The 13,573-nt window shown below is 36.2% G+C and overlaps 1 protein-coding gene across 3 annotated transcripts in view; it reads left to right on the forward strand.

Annotated features, from left to right (window-relative positions):
- The first annotated feature begins 87 nt into the window (after positions 1-87).
- Positions 88-13,573, forward strand: part of LOC139951272 (pleckstrin homology-like domain family B member 1) — an 87,754-nt gene continuing 74,268 nt past the window's right edge. For all 3 annotated transcript variants that reach the window (XM_071950073.1, XM_071950074.1, XM_071950075.1), the window contains exon 1: positions 88-251. The gene's annotated coding sequence lies outside the window, so the exon portion shown is untranslated. The remainder of the gene's footprint in view (positions 252-13,573) is intronic.

Below are 13,573 nucleotides of genomic sequence, written 5' to 3' on the forward strand. Positions count from 1 at the left end.
TCACCAAGTTCATTTTTGAAATAGCGCCCTCTTGTGAAGTGAGTCATATCAGTCAACAAATCTTCGCGACGAAAGAAACCGACCGGAAGTGCGAGCACATAAACTTTTATAATCATCTGTGAAAATCTATTTTTGTGCAAGTCGGAGTGACGGTTAAATATCACCAATATACTTCCCTTATTGTCAATGTTGCCAATGTTTATACTGGACAACTCAGCAGAGCTATCTAGTCGATTTGGAAAAACTTATAGGTAAGCTATGAATATAATATTCGGTTGCTTTTTGTGTTGATTTTTTAAACAAATTTTGTAAAACAAGACGCAGTGTAGAAGTTGAGACCCAACGACACACGGACGTGCAGCGTGTGGTTGGTGGGACAAAACGACCGGCCGCCACCACTGGCATACTGGCGGCATGTGGCTGGGTCGCGACCAAACCATTGCATTATTGTAGATGCATATATTACGAAGGAATGTGCGTTTAGATGGGTAATTTAGGCTTATTAAATCAAATTGTAAGCACAAAATTCGTGACACTTCATTGTATGTATTTACCAACCAACCAATGAAATAGTTGTGAACTGCTGTCATTCAATTTCAATCCATCGCGATAAAAAAGTAAATGGGGTTGTAACTTTAAAAAATGTCTTGGTCATATTCTTCTTCAAGTTTTTACAACTTTTGTCTAGTTTTTAAAAATAATGATTTAATCTTAGTTTGATCATTCAGGTACTCCCACCTCAACTTCCATGGTTTTACGTCAAAATAATGGCAACAAAAGTTGTCTAATGTTTACTAAACATTCTATTAATATTAAGTAAAATAGCATTTTATCCCTACTAGAGTCTCTAATTTAAATGTCAATTACCTTTTTGTTTGGAAAGGGGGAAGTTAATTTCTTTGCGTAAAATCTTTTTATAAAATTAATGTTTGAATTTGTCGTGGTAAAAAATTTCAAAGTCAGGTTCCTAATGATTTGTTCGAGGTATGGGGTCATGTGAAGGTCAGGCCACCAAAAACAGGTCAAAAAAATGTGAAAACTTACAAAATATTATCATTGTTTATGAATGAATTGACACAACCCGGCCCATGATGCCAGTTTTTTCCCCTTAACAGCGGTCCGCTGGTCAATTGCTAATTAAAACACCCGACCGAGGACCAGGCAAAATTCACTCCAGAGTCCAAGTGGTCCGACTGGCTTTAAAAAAAACATCACTTTCACTATAAACATGGTGATGGACTAGTGAAATGACAAGCGACTGGTCTGCCTGGCTAGTCACTGAAACCGAATAAGGATTTGGGGACTTTTGTAACACAAAACACAAGATCCACAGATTTACATTTAAACTCACAGTTTGAAGGTAATGATAGCTTTCTGAATCTGAGGTGCTGTAGTTCTTGAGAAATTAGTAAAAGTACAATGTCACGAAAATACATTTTACATGCAAAAATAATTTTCGTGTCCTGAGGCGAAAATCATTTTCATGACATTGTTTTACTCATTTCTCAAAAACAACAGCACTTCAGCAAGTAATATTTTAGGGGAAGCTTTCTACCATCATTATCTTCAAACTGTGTGAGTTTAATGTAAAAATCTGTGGACATTGGATTTTGTGTCCTACAAAAAAGTACCCAGACCCTTTAAAAGGGCAAAACCCGAAAGCCCATCAAAACCCATCAAATTTAATACAATTTTTCAGCTAGATAACGTATCCCAAACTCCACTTCAAGTCTCCCACCACATCAAAAACAAGTTTTGTATGGCAGTGTAGTTTAAAAAAAAAGAGAAACATATTATTTTTTGTTAATGGCCTCATCAATCATAGTATTGTGAGTGCACCAAAGTCATTATAAAGCAATGCATAGTTATAATCTGAGTTAAAGTTGTGAACCAGCTTAGTGTATGGTGGGGAGATTTATTTGTTAGAAAGCCATGAATACCAGTTGAAGGTATTTGGGTCATTGTTTGACCCTGGACAAAAGGTCATATTATTGAAAGCAAGACCACTGTAGGGGGTTGGGCTCTAATTGGTCAGTTGTAATGAAGGGTTTGGTTCTAGTTATTTATGATCAATGGCAGCTGGCCCTCATAAAAACATCATGGAATTATTTAAAAAGGACATTCATGTCAATATTATTTCAAATTGTCTATAGAACTGCCCCAAACTTTTCAAAAACACATATTTACCCACCCTAACCCCCCTTACCTATTAAAAAAAAAACTAGAAAGACAAAAAAAATAACAACAACAAAACAAGGGGGTGGAGAAAGAATATTTTTAAAATTTAGTTTTCATCTCTCATTTTTCATGCAAAAGAAATTTAATGGTCTGAAGTCTTGATTCAGCAAAAGACTCTCCTTGTGTCGAATTGTTTTATAGAATTATACCATCCATGTACCAGGGGGCCTTTACTTTTTATGTCCTTTTGGTTAGTAAAGTAGTTTGCAACAGCTAATATTTTCTCCCATTTTTAAAACGCATTATAATTTTAGTGTTGTCATTATGACTCCTCTGTGCTTAGATCTTTTCCTGGTTCCATGCTTCAATAAAAATAAAGAAATATTTATCTCTCTGTAAAAACAAACAAAGTTTCTTGCTTCAACCCCTCAGGGAATGGTTTATTGTATCTAAAGGTCAGATTGGCCGAGTGTTTTGGAGACAGACTGGACATTTCCTTCCTGAATGCTTAGGGCATGGAGAGCAAGGACTTGGGACATAAATTTATAGTTGTCCTGGTGGAAGTGGTCTGGAAAATATGAACCCTTCACACTGACCGTAAGTTGGCACACTGTGATTAACAACGGTAGTAGTTAAATGGTGTTTGAAGCTTTGCATAGTGGTTTGGTCTTGACATTTACTCTGCTCGTCTCCTGAAGACAAGCAGAGTAGGCCAAATGTTTGAAACATCGAGACCAAACTGGCTCTTTTCAGAGCCAACCCACCCTCAAAAGAGATTTTACACATGGTTGTACTCGCAAGTCTACTACCCTTAACAGTTATAGTTGTTTCTACTTTTTACTCAAACTTCACACATTGAGAGAGAGGGATTTACAGCGTATGTTTTTTTTTTCAATTATAAATCACAGAATGTCAATTGACAGTACTTCAAGTGTATATTTGTATAGTTTAAAAAAGTTGATATATAAGTGAACTTAAAATAAATGGCAACATTTACATGTACGTAGGTTAAGCTAAGGACTTTTTTTTCAAAGCAAAATCATTTTATGTTTCCTGGGTCATTCTTCCAATGAGAGAGAATCATGCCAATTCTGTAGGGTTTAACTGCAAAAAATAATTAATGGCCTGACGGTTCGACCCTATAACTTTAGCAGAGTCCTTCTCAAAATATTATTTTTAATAAGAGATGGCTTTGATTCAACTTTATCTGAGGAAAGCTAAAAATACATAGTCTCTAAAAAACATGTAATGTACCCCTGCTACAGTGTACTTTCCTTAAAACCTATGAAACATAGCCAAAAGTACGGAGAAAGAATTAATTAGATCTTGCGCAAACCAATGAGTGTGTCTTTGTAACCTCAACCAAAACGAACCATGAATGTACACAGCTAAGCAGCTGGTTTCCCCATATGGGGTCTCCTATGATTATAACATGCCTCAATGACTCACTCATCAAACTGTGGTCACAATAGGTCTACTATTATTATACTGTGAAATAATCCCATAATGAATGGTTTCAACTGTGTAACTGTATCAGATCAGGAGTTCAGATAGTAAGCAACAGCTATTGTGTTGTGTTCTCGTTTAAAAGGTTGGTCCGTTAGCAAAATTACAAATAGTTTTATATTGACTGCTCCAAGCGAAGGCGTGTACGGTTAAAAACTACATTTGGGGCCAAGCACCGGCCGCCAAATAACCCACAGCACCCACAGCAATTGTCATGGAGGCCCTTTGCTTTTTCCGTGGTGCCCTTTGCAAAGTTCCAAATCAAGTTTACATTTTCCTCATAAAACTGTGCCCCTTTCCAGAGGAAAGTTGTTGTGCCTCATCCAAATTAAAATTACAAGGCATTGCAAGCGCTGATAGCATTGTCGTACTGGGTTGTTTGGAAGCCTGCTTGACATTATTCTCAGTGATCCACTCTCTGAGTCTTCAACGAGGGAGTCGTAGTTTATGTAACCAGTAGGATCCTACCACTCGTAAAAGTCAATATTTGTTTTATAACGCCCCATACACTGTCAAATTTGTGCTGAGATGTCTACATTCACTGTTACTGTGGATGTACATGTAGGGCATTGGTTGTTTTAACAGGTAGGCCTAAATAATTGGTTGCTATGGGTATAGCGCATTAGTTCACTGTTACTATGGGTGTGCATGTAGGGCATTGGTTGTTTTAACAGGTAGGCCTAAATGAATAATTGGTTGCTATGGGTGTAGCATATTTAGTTGCTGTAATAATGAATATTTGGTCAGGTTGCTATGGGGATAGTACATTAGTTGCTGTATTGAATAATCTTGTTCAGGTTGCTATGGATGGGTATAGTACATTAGTTGCTGTAATAATGAATAATTGGTTGCTACTGCTTTATCACATTTGGTTGCTGTGTGTACGGATGCCATCATTTTCATGTGGCTTTTTAGTCAAAACAAGACTCATAATTTGACACGCTTTAAACCAATCACAAAGCAGAATCTTTGTATAAAGGGGATAAAATGAACCTTTCTGCATGCATGACTGGAACTCATATTTGCGAGGGTAATGCCAATTTTATTTTGTTGCAAAGGGGAATTTTTCCAGTATTAGAAATCCTTAAGTCTAGGACCCTATTTAGGGGTCTGGTCATCAGATAGTTTATGAACTTCAGAATCAATGAAGCTTTCGGACTACAATTTAAAACAATACAATGATTTTATCCTAGGGACCAATTCTGTGTTGTAGACCTGGATTTTCATCTTCTGAGAGGGTAATATCAACTTCATTTTGTTGCAAAGAACACTGTTTGCAGTCATTAAAATTCATAATGTCCTGAATCCTATTTTGGGGTTCTAGTTTTAACTTCATAGTAAGCCAAGCTCTTAGACTAAAATAAACTAATGATGCTAAGTATCCTAGATGTAACCAATCCTGCAGTGCTGTATTCAAACGCCACATATAAACCAAAGCACACCTCACTGCTTTCCATTGTACACAGGGGTGGCCTCTCATCTGGAACCAGCGATTTCTTTGAAACCATCCAAAACCTCTGCCATGCATGCAGCTCTAGTCTGGTTATTCTCTTAAAGGGGGAGTGCTCAACTATTGTTTGCTGTTTATTATGAAACTCAAAGGGGTTAGAATGGTTCACTGGTCTGCCAGTTCACACTAGCAGGAGGACACACTCTGGTGTTGTTCATTTAAAAAAAAAATACAAACTTGTTATTTTTTTGTTGACAGGTTTTGAGACAGCCCCTGTCAGACCATGAAGGAAGAAAACAGACTGTGATTTTTGTCATACATGGTACATTTATAATGCAAAAACTTATTTTATGGCTAACGTTTCGACCCTAGCAGAGTCGAAGGCTAAAAGAGATCTATAGAGATTTAGAGAAAGACTCTAAAATTCACTGTTCATGGCTAGAATTTTTGGGACAATCCACAAGACTGCCAACATTTTTACTTGGCCAAAATTTATGTTCAAAAAGATCAGATTCAAAATGAGTTGAACGAGCATTACATAAAGATGTACTAAGAGTACTTAACTAAGAGAAGATCTATCTCATTTATCATGCTACATTAGATACTCAAACAAAACAGCCGTCGATTTCACCAAACTCTTCCTACCTTAGGATTAATCTTAGGACTTACATGTAGGACGAGTTAAAGGCAAGGTACATGTTTGGGAACTGTCAAAGACCAGTGTTCTCACTTGGTGTATCCCATCATGAGCATAAAATAATGAGCCTGTGAAAAATTGGGCTCAATTGGTCATCAAAGTTCGAGAAAATGATGGGAAAAAAAACACACTTGTTGGACGAATTTGTGTGCTTCTACTAGCTAGAAGTCTTTTATTATTTGAGTGAGAAATTACCTCTTTCTCAAAAACTACGTTACTTCAGAGGGAGTCTTTTCCCAAAATGTTTTATACTATCAACAGCTCTCCAATGCTCGTTACCAAGTCAGTATTTACGTTAATATTTGTTTTGAGTAATTACCAAACGTGTGCCTTCCCTTTAAATTCCGTATAGATGTTAGGACGATTGAACCCATCCTAAGTTAGGATGAGTTACTTGTCCTAACTCGAGATAGGATTAATTCGGCTGCTGCTGCTGGTCCAGTAATTATATTGAGCCACAAGCCCCGTCTTGTGTGCATGGTTTCTCCCCAAATTCAAGCCCTGATGCATTTCAATTTTTATATTGTTTGTGAAAATAGATCTGTACTTAAATGATCTTTGTTTGTTTGAACATAATGCACATGGTCCTTCTGTCAAGGGAACTTGGCAAACTCTCATAAGTGGATATAAACATCAAGCTGGCAAGAGCCAATCTATCGCATAACAAATATTGGTTTACATCTATAGATTGATTATGAATTGCACAAACCAAGAAATTGTGATTCAGTAACTAAATATGACAATACTCTTAGTCAATGTGAAATCACCAGTTAGCTTGAAGGATTCAAAACTACAACTACAACCTTGTGATTCTTTATTGACTGATTGGCTCATGATTGTGTTTAAATTCATCATGACTCAAATTTGAGTCTGGACTTTGTTGACTCGACTTGATTGAGAGTGAGTCATATGAGATCCCTGATTCAGTGAGTAGTTAAACCTGAAAGTACATGACCCTTCTGTAAGCCATAACATAAAGTAACAAATATATAATGTACTTTGTACCGAGGTAAAACGTTTGACATTATTGTGACATCACAACGGATGTTTACTCACCGACTTTAGTTTGTAAACAAGTTTGCGATAGGAAACCTTGAAAATGACCTTTTTGACTTCAGTTTGGTGATTCAAAGGATAGTGCACACATTCTGTTTACAATAAACCACAGGAATTTACGTTATGAATGCTTGGTTTTTATGTTAAGCTTTGCTTTGGCAGGAAACACATTCAAAAAGTTGCAATTTTATGTTTAGTCACCGGGAAAAACTCTGCTAGGGTTGAAATGTTTGGCAACTAACTTTTATTTGCATTTAATACAGTACATCTAGGTAATTTAAGTTGGTAAGCAGTTTGCAATAAGCTATTTCTACTTTCTCAAATGTTTGTTGTATGCTAAGTACAATAGGCATTTAAGGTTGTGGGTTCAAATCTCACCCGGTAATACTGTATGCTTGTGATTTTTTTCACAGAACTCAGGAAAGTACAGAGTATTCAGTGCTTTAAAAAGCTTACACACATCGGTGTAAGGGTAAAGCCAAATAATTTACCAAATATGTCCATTATTCCCAGGAAAAACGCATTGAGTGTGAACTCCCCTGGAATTCCCTGGAGTTATGTTTTCTGCTATTGGGTTCTGTAATGTGAACAGGGTTTCAATTTCATAAGGTTCCAAATACCAACCATATTTTATAGAATTTCTGAAAATAATATTGTCACCACTAGGCGTACTGATTCTTTGCTTTGTCTCTACACCATGTGGCTTTATGTCATTACGTTGACATCAAATCTTAAATAATAATGACAGTTGGAATCATGCTGCTTGTAAAATCAACTCCAAGGCATGTTGGGCATTCCTTAAAAAGAAAGTCTTGTTTATGGGTTCATTTATGATTACAAAAAGTTCAATTGAGGAAATAAATTTTGGGAAAAGTTGCATGTAGGCCATAGCTTATGTTGTTCCTGGTGTTGCCCCAAGGCTACAAATGTTTTCCATACACTTTAAGATTTTCTAATGGAAAAAAAATTCAATAGAAGAAATTAATTTGTCAAAGGCTTGGAATTACACAAAGGTCATGGCCTCTGTTGCCCTGGTCTTGCCCAGTGCCTGTACAAAAGTTTCCCCTGTCACTTTATGATATCCAATGTAGGTGCTCTTTGCAAAAGGAAATAGACCTTGCCCTCTCAAACATTAAAGGAACACGTTGCCTTAGATCAGTCGAGTTTGGTCTTTGAAAAGCGTTTGTAACCGTTTGTTATAAAATGCATATGGTTAGAAAGATGTTTAAAAAGTAGAATACAATGATCCACACACAATTGCCTCGAAATTGCGTGGTTTTCCTTTTACTTTGCGAACCAACATGGTTGGCCATTTATGGGAGTCAAAAATTTGACTCCCATAAATGGCCGACCGTGTTTGTTGACGAGGTAAAAGGAAAACCATGCAATTTCGAGTGATACTTGTGTGGATCATTATATTCTACTTTTAAAATATCTTTTGAATCATATGCATTCTATAACAAACGGTTACAAGCGCTTTTTAAAGACCAACTCGACCGATCCAAGGCAACGTGTTCCTTTAAACTTCAGGTTTGCCGATGGCATAGTAGTTTCCATTTTATGCCCCAAAATCTGCGAAGTGTTGGTTGTGTATTCGCTCCTGGATTGTTGGCGTTATTTACAAAAGGCGACCACCTTTGAAATAAAATTTTGAGATGTTAGTTTAACACAATAAAATTATTGTTACATCTGTACATAAGATTTAATCGATTGAATGGTTAAAAAAATAAAGGTATACTTGCCTTTTTAGTATTGTTTAAAAAAAAATGTTATTTTGATGTCAAATAGCCTACTGATTCTATTTTACTTTTTTAGACTTGAAATTTTTGTGGAAGAATAACAAATAACACAGTTTAGATTTACCCACTCAAGGATACCAGAAACATTATTTTACCCCCTCGGGCTCCCCATGTCACCCCTTTAGGTCATGACCCTTGAAAATCATGACCTCTATATGAGGTCACCCATGCTGTGTATTCCACAATGTCTGAATATAGTCATATAAAATGCGTCATGTTTGAAAGATAGTCGTCACTCTGGCTTATTGTGATGAAATTTTCAAAAGGTAACTTTTTTTCAATTTGTTCTAAAGAGTATCCTTGGAGTTGTTAGTAATTTTTGACTTGCTGTGTGCCCTTTTATAATTGAGTTCACATGTTGCATGCATTGCAGTCACATTCAGTAATTCATCAATTCTTTGCAAACCTTGTAGTACAATATGTAGGCAAGGTTTGGTGGCTATAATGATAAGAAAAAAAGTTTGAAAGCACAAGGCATTGTGTAATTTTAAATAACAAAAATGTGACGCATAAACAGAATTCAATTTTTTTTTTTTTAGTTTGTGTCTGCTGTTTTGTTAGCAAACTAAACATCCTGGATCAAACAGGTTTACAAAATGATTTTTATCGAAAGTTTCAGATTACAGGATGTGTTTTATATCCCTTCTAAAATGTTTAAAAAAATAATCTCATGTTTCGACCCTAGCAGAGTCATTCTCAAACACACACACTAAATCAACAATTTTTAACAATAAATCTTTGGCCATAAATCACAATTTGACTGAACTGCTCTGGCCTTGGACAATGCTTTGTAAGATGGAAATTTGATTGATGATTTACCAAAAGTCTTTGAGCAAGGAATATTGTTTACTGAATTCAGTTCAAGTTTACTACATAAATAATGTTTCATTATTCAATGTTAAAGGCAGTGGACACTATTGGTAATTACTCAAAATAATTATTAGCACAAAACCTAACTTGGTACAAGTAATGGAGAGCTGTTGATAGTATAATCATTGTGAGAAGTAAGGTAGTTTTCGAGGAAGAGGTAATTTTTCATGAATTTGATTTCGAGACCTCCGAATGGGATTTTGAGGTCTCGCAATCAAGCATCTGAAAAAGCACATAACTTTGTGTGACAGGGGTGTTTTTTTTCTTGCATTATTTATATCTTGCAACTTCGACAACCAATTGAGCTCAAATTTTCACATTTATGCATATGTTGAGATACACCAAGTGAGAAGACTGGTCTTTGACAATTACAAATAATAGTGTCCAGTGTCTTTAAAGCTATCTGTCATATTGAGCTGTGTGGGTTGTACATGAAGGGCGAACAGGTCCTTGATCTAAGCTGTTCTGCCCCCCTTGGGAATACTTCGTACGTCTACGATAAAAATTTTATTTATGATTTATAGCAGCTCCCTCTCTGTAAAGAACAACAGTCATTATGAACGCGTCTCTGCGTTAGTTTTTAAACGCCTCCTTGTCTATGACGTGTTTAAAGCCATTGGACCCTTTCGGTAAACAGTGTTGTCCAAGGCCCACACTTTGTGTACCACAACTTCTATATCAAATAACAAACCTGTGAAAATTTAGGCTCAATCGCTCATCGGAGTCGAGAGCAAACAACGGAAAAACCCACCCTTGTTTCCGCGCGTTTCGCCGTGTCATGACATGTGTTTAAAATAAATCCGTAATTCTCGTTAACAAGAATTTATCTTGTTTTGCTGTTTTCTCAAAAAGTAAAGCATTTCATGGAATAATATTTCAAGAGATGTCTTTCACCATTGCCTTCTGTAAACCCTGTAAGTTATTTGTAAATCTGTTAACTTTTTTTTTTTTTTTTGAACCGAAAGGGTCTAATGGCTTTAAACGTCAAAGTGTCTACGTTTAAAGGATTTGGGTACTTTTTCAAAATGTCCATAGATTTACATTAAACTTACAGGGTTTAAAGATAATGATAGTGGAAAGCTTCCCTTCAAATATTTCTTACTGAGGTGCTGTGGACATTGTGTTTTTTGTCCTACAAAAAGTACATACACCCTTTAAACGTGTTTTGGTGTTCATAAAGTGTTACCAGCCTACAAACATGTCTTTGTGTCTTGTTATTAACACAACAACGTGTCTGTGGTCCAATTTTATAACCGCATAAACATGTCTATGTATAAAATAAAAAACAACGCAATGTGTTTTTGATATAAGGATTAATGCCAAACCGCGTTCATGTAATCCGAAATGCGTTTAAAAGTTATTAAAACACTTGTTTTTACAGTGCTGATTCTAGTTATAATCAAAATTATGATTCTGCAGAAAGTTCCCTGAAAATTAAGAAATCTTCAAGGTTCTAATGAACAAATTTGAAAATCTCCCTGATTATGGTAACTTTTTCCCTACATGTGTTGATGTTTTTAAAATGTAGTGTTTTTTATCTCCCTGATTGTAAGTATAAAATCTCTCTGATCTCTCAAGATGCAAATGTTGGCAATTTTGTGTACATAAAGTCTTTGATCAACAAATAATGGTTACTGAATGCATTGTATATCGTGCAGATATTCTTACCACACTATGTAATTGTAGGTTTATTTTCTGATTTGTTGTGCCCTGAGAAAAATCAGCAAAACTTTAATAAATTTGCCTTAAAGGCAGTGGATTCTATTGGTAATTACTCAAAATAATTATTAGCATAAAACCTTAATTGGTAACGAGTAATGGGGAGAGGTTGATAGTATAAAACAGTGTGAGAAACGGCTCCCTCTGAAGTATCGTAGTTTTCGAGAAAGAAGTATTTTTCCACAAATTTGATTTCGAGACCTCAGAATTAGAATTTGAGGTCCCCAATTCAAGCATCTAAAAGCACACAACTTCATGTGACAAGGGTGTTTTTTTTTCCTCATTATTATCTCGCAACTTCGACGACCAATTTAGCTCAAGTTTTCACAGGTTTGTTATTTACACATGTTTAGATACATTAAGTGAGAAGACTGGTCTTTGACAATCACCAATAGTGTCTTAACATGTGGGTCAGCCCCTGTACTACAACACATTCTTACTTATATCCAAGGACCGTGGAGGAAGAAATTTCCTTTCTCAATTGCAAGGACCAAACATCACGCCTTGCATATTGGCTGCTACATTCTCGGTATAGTTACATGTACCTGTCATACATAATGTTCAATAGTAAGGAGTCATTATGACATACATACTGTGGCTTGGCCTTGCCTTAGGCTTTCCTGATTAGTCCCAACCTTCCTTCATACATGTAGGCCCTACCCCCATCAAGTTAAAGGCACTAGACGCTATTTGTAATTTACTCAAAATGAGCAATGGAGAGCTGTTGATAGTATAAAACATTGTGAGATACAACTCCCCTCTTAAGATGTAGTTTTTGAAAAAGAGATAATTTCCCACTCTAGATTTTAAGCCTGGAGCCTTTTATAAAATTAGGCATCTGAAAGCTCTTACTGAAAGCACACAAATTGAGTCCAAATTTGCACAGATTTGTTATTTAAATGCATGTTGGGATACACCAAGTGAGAACACTGGTCTTTGACAATTGCCAAAGGTGTCCAGGGCTCGATTTCACAAAGCCAGTCCTAACTTATGATTGGTCCTAGGACTCTTCAGAATGTATTAAAAACCTAAAGCAAGCCCTAAGTTAACAGGACGAGTGGCCTACATGTAGGCCTAACTGGTCCTAACTGGAGATAAGACTAGTTTTTAAGCTTGGGCGATATCGATTTATTTTATTCACGATATATCGCCCACACTATATCGCGATATTCGATATAATCGCGATTAATTAAATTTGACATCATCAGTCTTCAAACTCCAAGTGAAAGTTGTAGAAGAGACAGTCATAGCATAAGAGAGGTGTTCTAATCACCTAGTCTTTTGGTTTTACTCCAAACCTATGAGGTGCAAGATGTCTCACCTAGCAAATACATCGCGATATTTAATCGATATTGCGATTATCGCGATATATCGATATTTTGATTAAAACCAAATCCAGCCGATATCGAAATCCTTTCCAAATTAATATCGCGATATTCGATAATATCGTGATATCGCCCAAGCTTACAAGTTTTTAAAACTCTTTGTGGAATCCACCCCTGTGCCTTTAACAAAAACTCTGTCTTTGTGCAACAAAGTCCATGAAACTGATTAATTTCAAAAGAATCTGTGGGTATAGCAAATAATAGAGAGTCTGTAATCGCACGATAAAGATGACAGGTTGGAATTAGAATTATTTTTTTTTAAAGCAGATAAGCTGCACTACAGTGTGCATACCTGCATAAAAAACGCTCATTGTTTTCTGTCCAGGGTTTGGGTTTTGAATACAATATTTTTTTTAAAGGGTAGCTGCAGTGGTTTTTTTTTTAATTTAAACGATTAAACATGAATTTTTAAACCTGAATAATTGTTTTATATTTTTTATTAAATGCGCAAGTATTTTAAAAAGAGAGTTTTCAAGAGATTAGGGGAACCCACCCCGCCCCTAAAAGGGGCATAAACGTGACGTCATGTCGGGAACCCGAGCCATCGGGCCCCCTGGCTGCGTGCATATAAAGATGTGTGGACTGTGTGGCCTGGTAGGTACCTAGGCGCGTGTAGTTAGGGACCAGACTCTTTTTGCCGACGATATGTTTGAATTCCCGACATGACGTCGATAGTAGGGGGCGGTAACAATCCACAAAAGGGGGGGCATGACTTATTCGCTAATTACGCAAGTGAGATATGTCGGGGAAAAAACAAAACACATTTTATTGAGGTTCAATACATCAGAAATAAATGACAGCAAAATTAACTGTTTTATTTTAATTCACTGCAGCATCCCTTTAAAGGGCCTGTGCAAGACGGGAAGATTTCGTCCAGCAATTTTGCGTAGCAAAAATTTAGACAACTTCTTTT

Source organism: Asterias amurensis, chromosome 19 (assembly GCF_032118995.1).
Source record: "Asterias amurensis chromosome 19, ASM3211899v1".
Classification (NCBI taxonomy): domain Eukaryota; kingdom Metazoa; phylum Echinodermata; class Asteroidea; order Forcipulatida; family Asteriidae; genus Asterias; species Asterias amurensis.